Source organism: Cebus imitator, unplaced genomic scaffold, assembly GCF_001604975.1.
Source record: "Cebus imitator isolate Cc_AM_T3 unplaced genomic scaffold, Cebus_imitator-1.0 Scaffold494, whole genome shotgun sequence".
Lineage (NCBI taxonomy): Eukaryota > Metazoa > Chordata > Mammalia > Primates > Cebidae > Cebus > Cebus imitator.
Window position 1 is genome coordinate 603,744 of NW_016107809.1, and position 11,979 is coordinate 615,722.

General features: G+C 38.8%; 1 long non-coding RNA gene across 3 annotated transcripts in view; it reads right to left on the minus strand.

The window, feature by feature from the left end:
- LOC108292546 overlaps nucleotides 1–11,979 on the minus strand; it is an 87,926-nt gene that overhangs the window by 7,437 nt on the left and 68,510 nt on the right. The window contains exons 3-4 of one of the 3 annotated variants that reach the window (XR_005197559.1): nucleotides 7,098–7,270; nucleotides 3,411–4,484 (exon numbers count right to left, since the gene is read on the minus strand). This is a non-coding gene — a long non-coding RNA (uncharacterized LOC108292546). The other 2 variants (XR_005197558.1, XR_001820308.2) reach the window with 2 other exon arrangements.

An 11,979-nucleotide genomic window follows, 5' to 3' on the forward strand; every position in this document is an offset into this window, starting at 1 on the left:
GGTTCAAGCAATTCTCCTGCCTCAGCCTCCGAGTAGCTGGGACTACAGGCACGCACCATCATGCCCAGCTAATTTTTGTATTTTTAGTAGAGATGAGGTTTCACCTTGTTGACCAGGATGGTCTCGATCTGTTGGCCAGGATGGTCTCGATCTCTTGACCTCGTGATCCACCCGCCTCGGCCTCCCAAAGTGCTAGGATTATAGGCGTGAGCCACCGCACTCGGCCAAAAATAAAATTCTTATAGGTGTATTACTTTATGGAATGGAACAAAAAACAATTTGGATTGCATGAATGTATTTGAAAGAGAAGATTAAAGTGCAACACTGGTATCTTGAAGGTAAGCAACAGTTTGCTGTGAGATAGAAAACTTTTATGTGCATCTTTTAAATCAATGCTTTAAAACTCTGAGTACCTCTAACTACTTAAAATGCAAATCCTAAACAACTGCAAAATCTTTTCTAGTTTCAAAGCCTACTGAACTAGGGAAAGAAACCAGGAGGAAAAACCAAATGGCTACCATTTTGAAAACATGTTTCATCTGAACAGGGGAGATGAACTGTAACTTCCTAGCTTGTAAAAAGATGGAATACCTCGCAAAGCTAAGAAGGTGGTTAGAATCTGGCATTCCATTCTGTTCTAGCCAAACACTCCCAAACTAGTCCTTTAGCATAAATGATAACTTGTTTTGGTCTCTTCATTGTGCTCTTGCTCCCTGTGTAGGTGGGTCTGATCACTCCCACAACCCTTGGATGACAGCCAGCAGTTTAGCACATTTGCTTTGTGGGCACTAGACTGTTTCCAGTTCCCTGGGTATAGCCTAGGGATGGTGGCCCATAGTCACTCAGCAACTGGTGGTACAGTGAGAATGATACCATGTGGGCAGAAGGTGACATAGAAGGTGACAAACCCTCAGCTGAGTTGAGGGAAGTGGTGGGCATTTTCAAGGTCAAGTTTAGTTTGTATGACATTCTTTCACCTCCATTCCCAGTAGATTTAAAAATATATATACACAGAATGGTGCTGAAAACTGTGGATGTCTTCCAGAAGCCCATAGAATTTTGGGCTTGGGGTTAGAAGCTGAAAACCCTGGAAATGATCAGGAGTGATCTGTTCCCTGTTGTGTACACAGCAGATCAGGACATTTTGGCTTGTGGCTTCCTAATCATCCATCTGTCCTCCAGAAAAGACATGATAGGACAGTCAGACAGACACAAAGATGTACACGTGCACACATGTGCACACACACACACACTCTAACATATTTGAACAAGGCTAATAGAAAAGTGAAATGAAATGGAACGAATATAGGAAAGGGTACACAAAGAATTTATTAGAAGGAATGATGTGGGACAGTTAGCATTTATTGATCACCCACTATGTGTCAGACATTCCATTACCTCATTGAATTATTTTCTTCTTATTTTTCATGGACAAATAAAAATTATATACATTTATGGTATAAAACATGGTATTTTGAAGAATGTACATTGTGAAAGGGCTAAATAAAGCTAATTAACATAATGTTACCTCACATACTTATCTTTTAATTGTGGTAGGAACACTTAAAATCTACTCTATTAGCAATTTTCGAGTATACAATACATTGGTCTTAAATTTAGTCACCATGTTGTAAAATAGATCTCAAATCATTTAATTTTTCAAGTTGGTATTATTACTCTACAAGTAAGTAAACTGAGGCTCAGGGAGATTAAATAGTTTGTCTAATGTCACATCTAATAACTGGCAGAGCCCAAATTCAAAACTTAATTTGTTGGATTTGAAAACCTTTCACTTTGCTGTCTATCTCTCATGCAAGAAGGTGGAGCTTGAGGGAATTGGCATTAGGAAATTAGGTAACAGAGATGGTTGGTTAAGTCCATGAGGTGACCACAGAGGATGGATATGGCTGGATTTCACTATCTTCCTCCACCTCTCCTATTCTCATAGTTGTGATATGCATTGCCTCAGAGTTGCAGCCTTCTTTCTTCCCAGGATGAGCTTTAAAAATTTTTTTAATTAACAGAAAATACTTTTAATAACCAAATAATTACAGGGTACAATGTGATATTTTGATCTATGTATTGTATATATTTGAGAAAGATCAATCAAGCTAATTAATATATCTACCTCACCAACTTATTTTTCTTGGGAGATTAATAGTGAAGGGACAATAAAAGAATAGTTAAAACTCTATTCTTTTAGCAATTTTGAAATGTATTATACATTATTAACTGTGGTCACCTACCATACAGTACAATAGGTCACTAAAGCTTATCTCTCCAGTCTAACTGAAACTTGGTAGTTTTTGGTGATTCACATTGTCCGTTTCCTTATCCCTCCTCCTACCCCAGCCTCTGATAACCACCTTCTACTCTTTGTTTCTATTAAATTGACTTTTTTTGATTTTGCATGTAAGTGAAATCACAGTATTTTGTTTTTCTGTGCCTGGCTCATTTCACTTAATATAAATTCCTCCAGTTCCATCCATGTTGCTGTGAATAACAGAATTTCCTTCTTTTTGAAGGTTGTATTGTATTCCATTGTGTATATATGCCACCATTGCTGTACCTATTCATCCTTTGATGGACACTTAGTTTGAATCCGTATCTTGGCTATTGTGAATAATGCTGAAAAGAATATGGTAGTGCAGGTATCTCCTAGATATACTAATTTCAATTTCTTTGGATATATATCCAGAAACAGGATCACTGGATCGTAGGGTCATTCTATTTTTCGGTTTTTGTTTGCTTGTTTGTTTTTGAGATAGCCTTTCACTCTTGTCACACAGGCTGGAATGCAATGGTGTGATCTCGGCTCCCTGCAACCTCTGCCTTCTGGGTTCAAGCGACTCTCCAGCCTCAGCCTCCTGAGTAGCTGAAATTACAGAAGCCTGCCACCATGCCCTGATAATTTTGATATTTTTAATAGAGACGGGGTTTCATCATGTTGGCCAGGCTGGTCTCACACTCCTGACCTCAGGTGACCTGCCCACCTCAGCCTCCCAAAGTGCCGGAATTACAGGCATGAGCCACCAAGTTCAGCCTTATTTTTAGTTTTTGTTTTGTTTTGTTTTGTTTTGTTTTTTTGCGGCACCTCCATGCTATTTTCCAAAATGGCTGTACTAATTTACATTCCCAACAACAGTAAACAAGGGTTCCGTTTTCTTCACATCCTCACCAACCCTTATAATCATTCAGCTTTTTGATAATAGTCATTTTAACAGGTGTGAGGTTATATCTCATTGTGGTTTTAATTTGCATTTCCCTGTTAGATATGTTTGAACATTTTTTTTTATATGTCTGTTGGACACTTGTATCTTTCTTTGAAAAATGTCTGTTCAGATTTTTTGCCCATTTTAAAATCAAGTTATGTGTTTTCTTGTTATTGAGTTATTTGAGTTCCTTATATATTTTTAGATATTAACTCCCTATCAGATGTATGGTTTGCAAATATTTTCTCCCAGTCCATGGGTTGTCTCTTCACTTAATTGTTGCCTTTGCTGTGCAGCTTTTTAGTTTGATGCAATTCCATTTGTCTATTTTCACTTTTGTTGCCTGTGCTTTTGGAAGGATAAACTTTTATTTCAAGGGAAAATACTGAACTCAGTTCTGCTCTCATCTTAGATCTGAAGCGAGTTGGCCAGATCTCCTCTTCTTGAGGGTACATGACTAAGAGAGATGGGAGGGGGCCCACAGCACAGAGACCCGTTGCCAAGAACATCTCAGGGTGGAGAGACCTTTGGAACATTTTTTTCCACTCTGCATCAGACAGAGTAAAACTGATTAGCACTTAATTGGTTTCAGCTGTTCTTAAACATGTTGCACAGAAAACTTCAATGTACTTTGCTAAATTCAATATTCCTTATGGTTAACAGATTGAAAGCCAAAACACCCTTGAAGAAAACACCAGAAATCAGTGCTTTAGATCACACCGAGTTGTTTGCTATTGGTCACCCACTTGGAATGTTCTGGGAATGCTAACTACTTTGGATTGGATATATTCAGAAAAGAAACAAATCCGTATCTGGTAAGACCGTTGGGTAGATAGCTGCCTAGGAATCAAGACATCTATGTTGCAGTTCCCGCTCTCCCTGCACAGCCACGTAATTTTGGGAAAACCCCTTCACCTCTCTGGATTATATTCATGTTTCTAATCTAGAAAATGAGGAGATGAGCTCAGTGATCTCCAAAGTTGCTTCCATCTCTGACATGTATAACTGATTTGCATCATTCTGATGCTCCACTACAATTCTGGAATAATAATGGTACAATCATCTCTCCTTTAGCAGTGTGCAGAACAGCAACAGCAATTGTGTCTTGGAACCCAACGAGGAAGAGGTTTCAAATGAAATACACTGGTTAAGGCTTAAACAATAAGGCATTTTAGTCTCAAAAGGCCAGAGGATAAAGTCTGGGAAAATCTGACTACTTCACTCTGTGTTCTTGGGCAAGGATACTTCAGTCTCTACCCTTCATATCTCCATCTACAAAATGCAAATAAGGACATCTCCTGTTAATGCAAAAAACTGTTAAGAGATTCAGTCAAAAGTTAAGTGCAAATCATGTGTATCAGACACTGATGGCTACAGATGGGCTGCAGCTTCAGTAACTGCTCTTTTTCAATCCTCCTTCCTTCTCTTCCCTGCATTCTCTTAAATGTTCATTGTGCCATTATTTCTCCTGCCTTGCCTCTTCTCTCTTGCTGAATCTTCCTGTGTGTTTCCTTTAACGAAACTCATGAATGACCAAGGTGGAAGCTAGAACAGTGAAAAGCTCGAGAGAATTTCTGCTCTGTGGCCCAGGAGGCCACAGAGAGGAAGTCATCTGAAGCCCTGCTTGCTACCCACTTGCCTTTCTAGGGTCCCCAACAGCTGTTGGTCCCTTACTACCAGACCTCAAATTAACATTCAACGGGCTAATCTGCAGTCCTAACCCCAAGGCTTGGGGAATTCCTGACCCTTTTCCAGCAGCCCTGAGAGCTTCCTCAATGATCCCCAGCTTATGAGACTGAATGTGGACTTACTTATGCTTGAGCAGAGAGAAGCATCAGGCACTTCCACGGAATGCCTTCCTCATCCCCCAAAGCTAAAGACTTTCCTGGGCTTCCATGAACGTTAATGTCAAGATAGCTCAGATTGTTCGACCCATAGCTAGTCCTGCTGAAACCATGGTCACAGGGTTCCATAAAAATCACAAAGCCAAAGCTGGCTAAAGGGAATGCCAGAGCCTTGGTATGAATGGTAATATTGAAAGAAGAGCTGTTGGCTTTCACTGTGATGGTTCTCCGGGAGTTAATGCTTTTCATAGATGAAGTAGATTTATGTTAGCAATGCAAAAAGTTATGATATTGAAGGCAAGACCGGATATTGGAAGTTGCAGGCTGTTTGTAAACTTCATGAGGGGTATTGTATCAATGTGGAACTCTTTCCCAGAGCCAAATTATGTACTGGCAATCTGAAGTGAGGGAGAGAGTTGAGTCTTGGTCATTGACTCAGTATCTGGGACTGCCAGCCTTACTAGACTGGAGAATAGGTGAACAGTGTTCTCTTCTTCTGAAAATGGCATACGTGCACCTGCGAGGGAAATAAAGGCTTACAGGCAGCCAGGTCTTCCCAGTCCTTCCTGGTGCCTCTTTACCATACTCAGGGTAAGACTTGCCTGCAAATCAGTGATTCTAGGAAGCAGCACAGCATTTCTCAAGTTTCCTTCTCAGTAAGTAGTGGGCCATTTGATCTCTCTGAATGACCATAGAGAGCCTACTGAGTGCAGCAAAGTCCACAGTGCAACACTGCTGTGTACTGACTACTCCTTAGAATCTGGTTCTCCTGTGATTTTAATTAAAAGCTTACTGAATCTTTCCCTAGCAACTTAGGAATGATACACTATTTCAGGCATCATTCCTGCTGAGTTTACCCGCGGTTAGAAATGTAAGGGAGTCCATGGAATAGAAATGAGAGAAGAATTAAAGCTCTTCATAAACTCTAAATGCTAGTGTTACTATCATTGTTGGTATCTAAAATGCCATAGACCCTCCCCTAGTGGTTCTATTTCCTATGCATTGAGTCAGGGATCAGAGCTCTGTCAGCTGGTGACTTACACATTTATAATCCCCCAGGAGAAGCCCAACCCCATCCTTCTAGACTCATTAGGTCCTAATTCTGCTGTTTCTCCCCTTAGTCATAGCAACGCCCATACACACTGCCCAGTAAATTCCCCTAATTTCCCAGCTCCAAGACATCTTGAGTTACAAATGGATGATGGAAGATCACATAATTTTTGTTTTATTATAAAGTGGAAAAGTGAGGCAGCATTTATTCTTGCAGTCACTCTGTGCTCCTCAAATGTTGCTCTGGCTCAGGTGTGGGAGAGAAGGGTGTGGTTGGAATTATGCCTCAAGTCCCACCAAGCTCTTAGGGGAGCCTCTGTTTCTCCTCTGCCCTCCTCTTCCAGCCCTTCTAAAGGCTTTTCTTTCTTTCTCTGACACCCTGTTAGTATGAACTCATGTAAGCTATTTAATGAGCCAGGCAGCTTATCCAATTTTTATAAATTGAATGATAGAGGTTTATGTGACAACAAGCCATGATTATGAAAAGTGCCAGGAATATTAAGTTCTGCACTGCTGCTTTTGAATTGGCCTTTATTAAAAACTGATTATACTTCTTCTGGGGTCAGTACTACTAAAAATATTAAAAATAGACTTAGAAATTTGGTACTTTCATTATGCCTATTTTCCCCAGCTATTTGTTTTCAGCCAGATAATATGATACATCTTAAGATACACTGCATTTGCCATAGGCTGTAAACTTTATTTTCAGCTGCTGTATCCTGGAAACCCAAGATATTCAGAACATTGTTATTTACATTGAGGAAAAAAAAGCTTTTCTTTTAATCAATCAGGTTTACTTTAGCAGTAATTCGGTCAGCTGGAACAAATTTGCATTTTCCCGATATTTTTAGTGGTGGCAAAATTATGAGAACTACTCCATCTCATAATTATACATTCAGATATTGTACTGTCAAAAAACACCAATTAAGAAAAAAACAATGAAATGAAACAGATAAATCTGAGAAACCTCTCTTCTTCCCCTGCCACTCACCTTGCCCCTTTTCTGGCTATTTGAGCATAAGCAGTTTCACTATTGTCCAGGAGAGTTTAAATTTTACTTCTTGTTAGGGTGACTATTATGAACTCCTCCCTAACTGAAGATTTTGTGTTCTGAAGTCATTGTATTCTTAGGCTGTGGTCCAAAGTGACTTCATTTTCTGGCTGCTGGGATTTAAGAGAGACTTAATGTAAGGACTGCAGTTTTGTGAGCCTGATTCATATTAAATAGGACTGAACCATGTATTAAGATCTCCAACAAATTTCTCCAAAATTTGAATTAAGTATTACACAGCTCTACTTGGCCAACGATGAGGTTAATTAAAATGTACATTACAGATCTGATAAATGTAATGAATTGGCATTGGGCAGGTACAGGAACAGCTACTAAAACTCCAAAAATAACAGTTCTTGGAAAACAGTTCTCAATCTCAAATAACACATCAAAATTAATTTTAGCTGCATGAAGAACTTGACATGAGAACCATTTCAGATTTTTTAAAAATGGGTTTGAATGAAATGGTAAAAGCAATTCTAGAGTTTCGAAAAGGAAATGAAGAGTTTATTAACTGAGAGCCTGTCCATTAAGAATGAACGCAGCCATCTTAGCAACTAACACCAAGCCATCCAGTAACTGACACCCCTGTGAACTAGAAAAGTCAGCACTCCTGGGAGAGCCGGCACTAGAAGAAAATTGTCACTTAAAATTTATCACTAAAGGTAGTTACTCCTGCCTTCAGGATGAAAATAAAAATGTTTCAGAAGTCATTTAAAAAGAGGATTCAAGGTGTACAAAAAAGATTTTTTGTAGAAAGGAGTTCAGTGCAACATTACTTATCAGAGTGAGAAATCAGAAACAGCCAAAGAGACAGAAAGTAGAGGACTGGTTAAACAAATTACGATACATTCACACAATTGAATACTATGCAATTATAAAACAATGCTATGCTGCAGTCATATTAAAGTTCATAAGAAAATTTTATAATAATATATTATTATATTAATTATTACATAAAAAGGAAAAAAAAGCAGGCTGTAACATAGTAGACTCCAAAATTTAATATCTCTAAGGCAGGGCCAAAATACCTGATTTTTTTTCTTCTCTACCCTTTCTATATTTTCTTAGTAATCAAAGAGAGAGCAATAAATGTCATCAAAAGACACTCCATTTGCAAGTCTGCTGAGAGATAGCATATTATTTAATTTCTTATTTTTGACTAGAACTTAAATTACTTGGTGTTTCAGAAATGCATCTACTTTCTACATTTCTCATCAATTAAAAAAATCTGTCACTTACTATCACATTTGGAAGCCTTGTACTTTCTACTTAGGCAATATTTTGGGAAAATTAAATTTGATTGTGCCAAAGTCATAAAAAAATGGCCTTAATTTTGTTTCAGTGAAGTGTCTTCAAAATTTGTTAGATGGTGTTAATAAGCTGTTAAATTGATCAAGAGGCCACAAGGCCTGCAATAAACAGCTCTTTTATAACTGCAAAAAATCTTCATGGACAAACTCCAGCCTCAAAGCAACATGAAAACCCCAGAAGCTGAAAAGAAGACACAAGTGCTGAGTCAGGGTGCTCCCTCATGCAGAACACAGATCAAACTACTTGACTGAAGATGCAGAATAGAGGATTCCACTAGTAAGACTGTGTGCTGGGGAAAGATCAGGCCTTAGGTCAATACATTCTTGTGTAGGAGGAGCCCTGTCCACTGCAACTTCACAGCACAAATGAGAATGACTCTTGGTTAGAAGAGAAATTCCGTAAGCTCTGTTATGCAAGAAAGTCAGGAAACACTGTTACTGTACTAGCTGCCCCTGATTTGAGACACGTGTGTTGACAGAAACCGCATTTGAAAAACTACAAAATCTCAGTGATCTCACTTCATCTCTCTATTACACACACACACACACGCACGCATGCACGCACGCACGCACGCACTCTCCCAGAGAGTGCTGACTTTCTGGTTCACAGGGGTGTCAGTTACTGGATGGCTTGGTGTTAGTTGCTAAGATGGCTGCGTTCATTCTTAATTCACACACACGGCAGGAGAGAGACATTTTAAGATCATAGATTATAATGGCAATAGCTACATTCTCAGTGTTCTCTCCTGTCGCATCTCTCTTTTTCGTTTTTTGTTTTTGTTCATTTGTTTGTTTGTTTGTTTTTAAAGATCAGATTTATTTGGACAAAACAAAAAACAACAACCCAAAGGATGGGATTTTTACATCTCAAGACATCACCCAGGTAATAAGTCTACAGATAATAAATCATTTTCACAGAAGATATATTTGTGCAAATTTTACATGTATTCACAAGTGGGACATTAATCAATCCCCATTTCTATTTTAACAGGGGTGCAAGGTAGGGGAGAGGAAAGAACAGTTTTGGATACAAATATTTGGAAGGAGAGTAGACACAAGGAGGGCAAACCCTAGCTTTTCATATCTATAGATCTATAGTCAATTTTTTTTTCTAAAAAAAAAAAAACTTTTCAATCTTCAGCATCTTATTAAAAGCCCACTTCTTAGCTACTAGCCAATCCACCCCAATTATTTAAATTCACTTGGTACACACCTTTGTCCATTGGGGGTAAATTATATTCATTATGCCCACTGCTGTAGAACGCATAAACTAACAGCTGTGCATGGCTTAACAGGGCCTAATCTAAGACTGATGGGAGAAGGGCTTGCAAAGCAAGATCCAGGTGTCATTTCTCTGCTAATACTGTCTACCAAGCTGATCCCTACAAAAATGCACATAAAAGCAGGCAAGTTTAGCTACTGCGTTGCAAGAGAAACCAGGACCTTGTTAAATAGTTCTCTCTGTTACCATTTATTCTCAAGGGAAGCTTAAAAAAGAAAAGAAAAGAAAAACAACACATTGGTTTGGCCCCCTCATAAATGCAACAAGCATTGGTGTGGCATTTCAATGGAGAAGGAAACTTGGGAGGGAAAAAACCCATCAAGGTTGTAAGAAACGCACCCAATTTAACTGTCACTGTCCCTATTTATCCACCTTTATTCACCACCCAAGACCATCCATTATTCTAGAGCACTTTGATATATAAACGGGGTCAAAGCATCAGGAGCAGGCAAGGAGTGAGAACCAAAGAAACCGATTTGCTTGAGAAAACGGCGATTCTTCCTTTCACAGCTCTCCGTGGCTGAGAGAGAAAATACCCAACAGATCATCTATGTGACTTAGAGACTGCTTTTTGGGAGGTTAAGAGTAGCAAGAAGAACTTAAGATGTTGGTAAGAATCCAAATTTTTAAAGTTTCAAGGTTTCAACAGAATGTGGATCTATTCGAACTTTCAAAAACGTCATGTCACATCTTTCTTCCCATGACCTGGAGCTCCTCTTTTTCCCAGGTACTCATATTTCTTATCTCCTCCCCATCCCCTATACAAATTTGACTGCATGAAGGATATTGAGGCAGCATTGCTTTCTGCTTCTGGTCCTAGTTGCCCAGGTTGCATGCTATAGGGAAGGAGGCAGCAGTAACTCTAGGCCACAGAGGTGTAGCTGGCTGCTCTTGCAGATGCTTGTACACATACCATGGAATTAAGGGGTCCCAGAGTAGGGATGGGAGAGAAAAGGTTAACAACGTGAGCTGGATATAACAGTCTAAGTTGAAAGCTTTTTTTCCTTTAGCACTTTAAAGACTGCTTTCTTCCTTGCTTTGTAGCATTTAGTGTTGCTGCTGACAAGTCTCGGTGTTATTCTTTTTGATAATATGTTTTCTTCCCAGCACATGTAAGCATTCCTTTTATTCTTTATGTTCTAAGTCTCATTACAATGTTCCTAGGTGGGAATTTATTTTTATTTATTCTGGTATTAAGAGAGACCTTTCAATCTGAGATTTAGGTCTTTTAAACTGGATAATTCTTAGAACAAAAGCTTTTATGTTAAGCACCTTATGTTACTTCTCTGTCATTCTTTTCATTCTCTTTTTCTGGACTCATATGTATGTAACCACTCGTTCACGTATTTTAACTCTTTGTCTTTCCATGTTGAATTTAGTGTGAACTCCTCCCTATGATCTTCCCAGTCATGAGAACTTCCCCTACTAGGTCTAGAGTTCAGTCCATCTATTAAGTATTTTTTAAAATATCAAGGGTTATATTTCTACTCAAAGAGTTCTATTTGGTTATTTTTGCATATTTATCTGTTCTTGCTTCATTTATGCTTATTTTAGTTCCGTGATGGCTAATTCTTTTTATAACTGTTATTCTCTTATGGGTCTCTTTAAGCTTCCTTGTTTTAACCAATTTGTCACACTGTTCATTAAAATTAATTTCCTTCTGGAGTGAATTCATGTTCATGTTTTATTGACTGTATTTTTTCAGGATAAGATTTCGTGAATTTTGCAATTTTGATTTACAGGCTTACTTTAAAGTGTTTTTTATTATTGTTTTCAGCCTACTTTTTGTCTCTCCTCACTCCCTGTGTCTGCTTCTTTAAATCTAGTGGTTTTGTGGGTGTCTTTATACTGGCTTTCTGGAATTCCATGTCAGAACCAGGTGCTATAAATGCAGCTCAGGGGCCTAGGTCATGACAATGTCATAGATATCGCAGGTCCAGTCACCAAGCCAGCATGTAGCTTGGATCTTTTTCTGGTTTCAGGACTGCATCTGTATCCACTCACCTCTGTGGGCCCACAGATTCCCTAAGTCACAGCTCAGACTAAGAGCAATGATTCAAACTCAAGTCCTTTGTCTCAGGTGGAGTAGTAGACTTCCTGTCACCCAGCCACCACCACCTGATTCTGGATCTGGAGCCAGCAGACCCATGGCTTCAGCCCAACTCACTCTTTTGTATTTTGTTGTTTGTTCTTATCATGGAAATCGTCATCTATTTTTTTTTTTTTT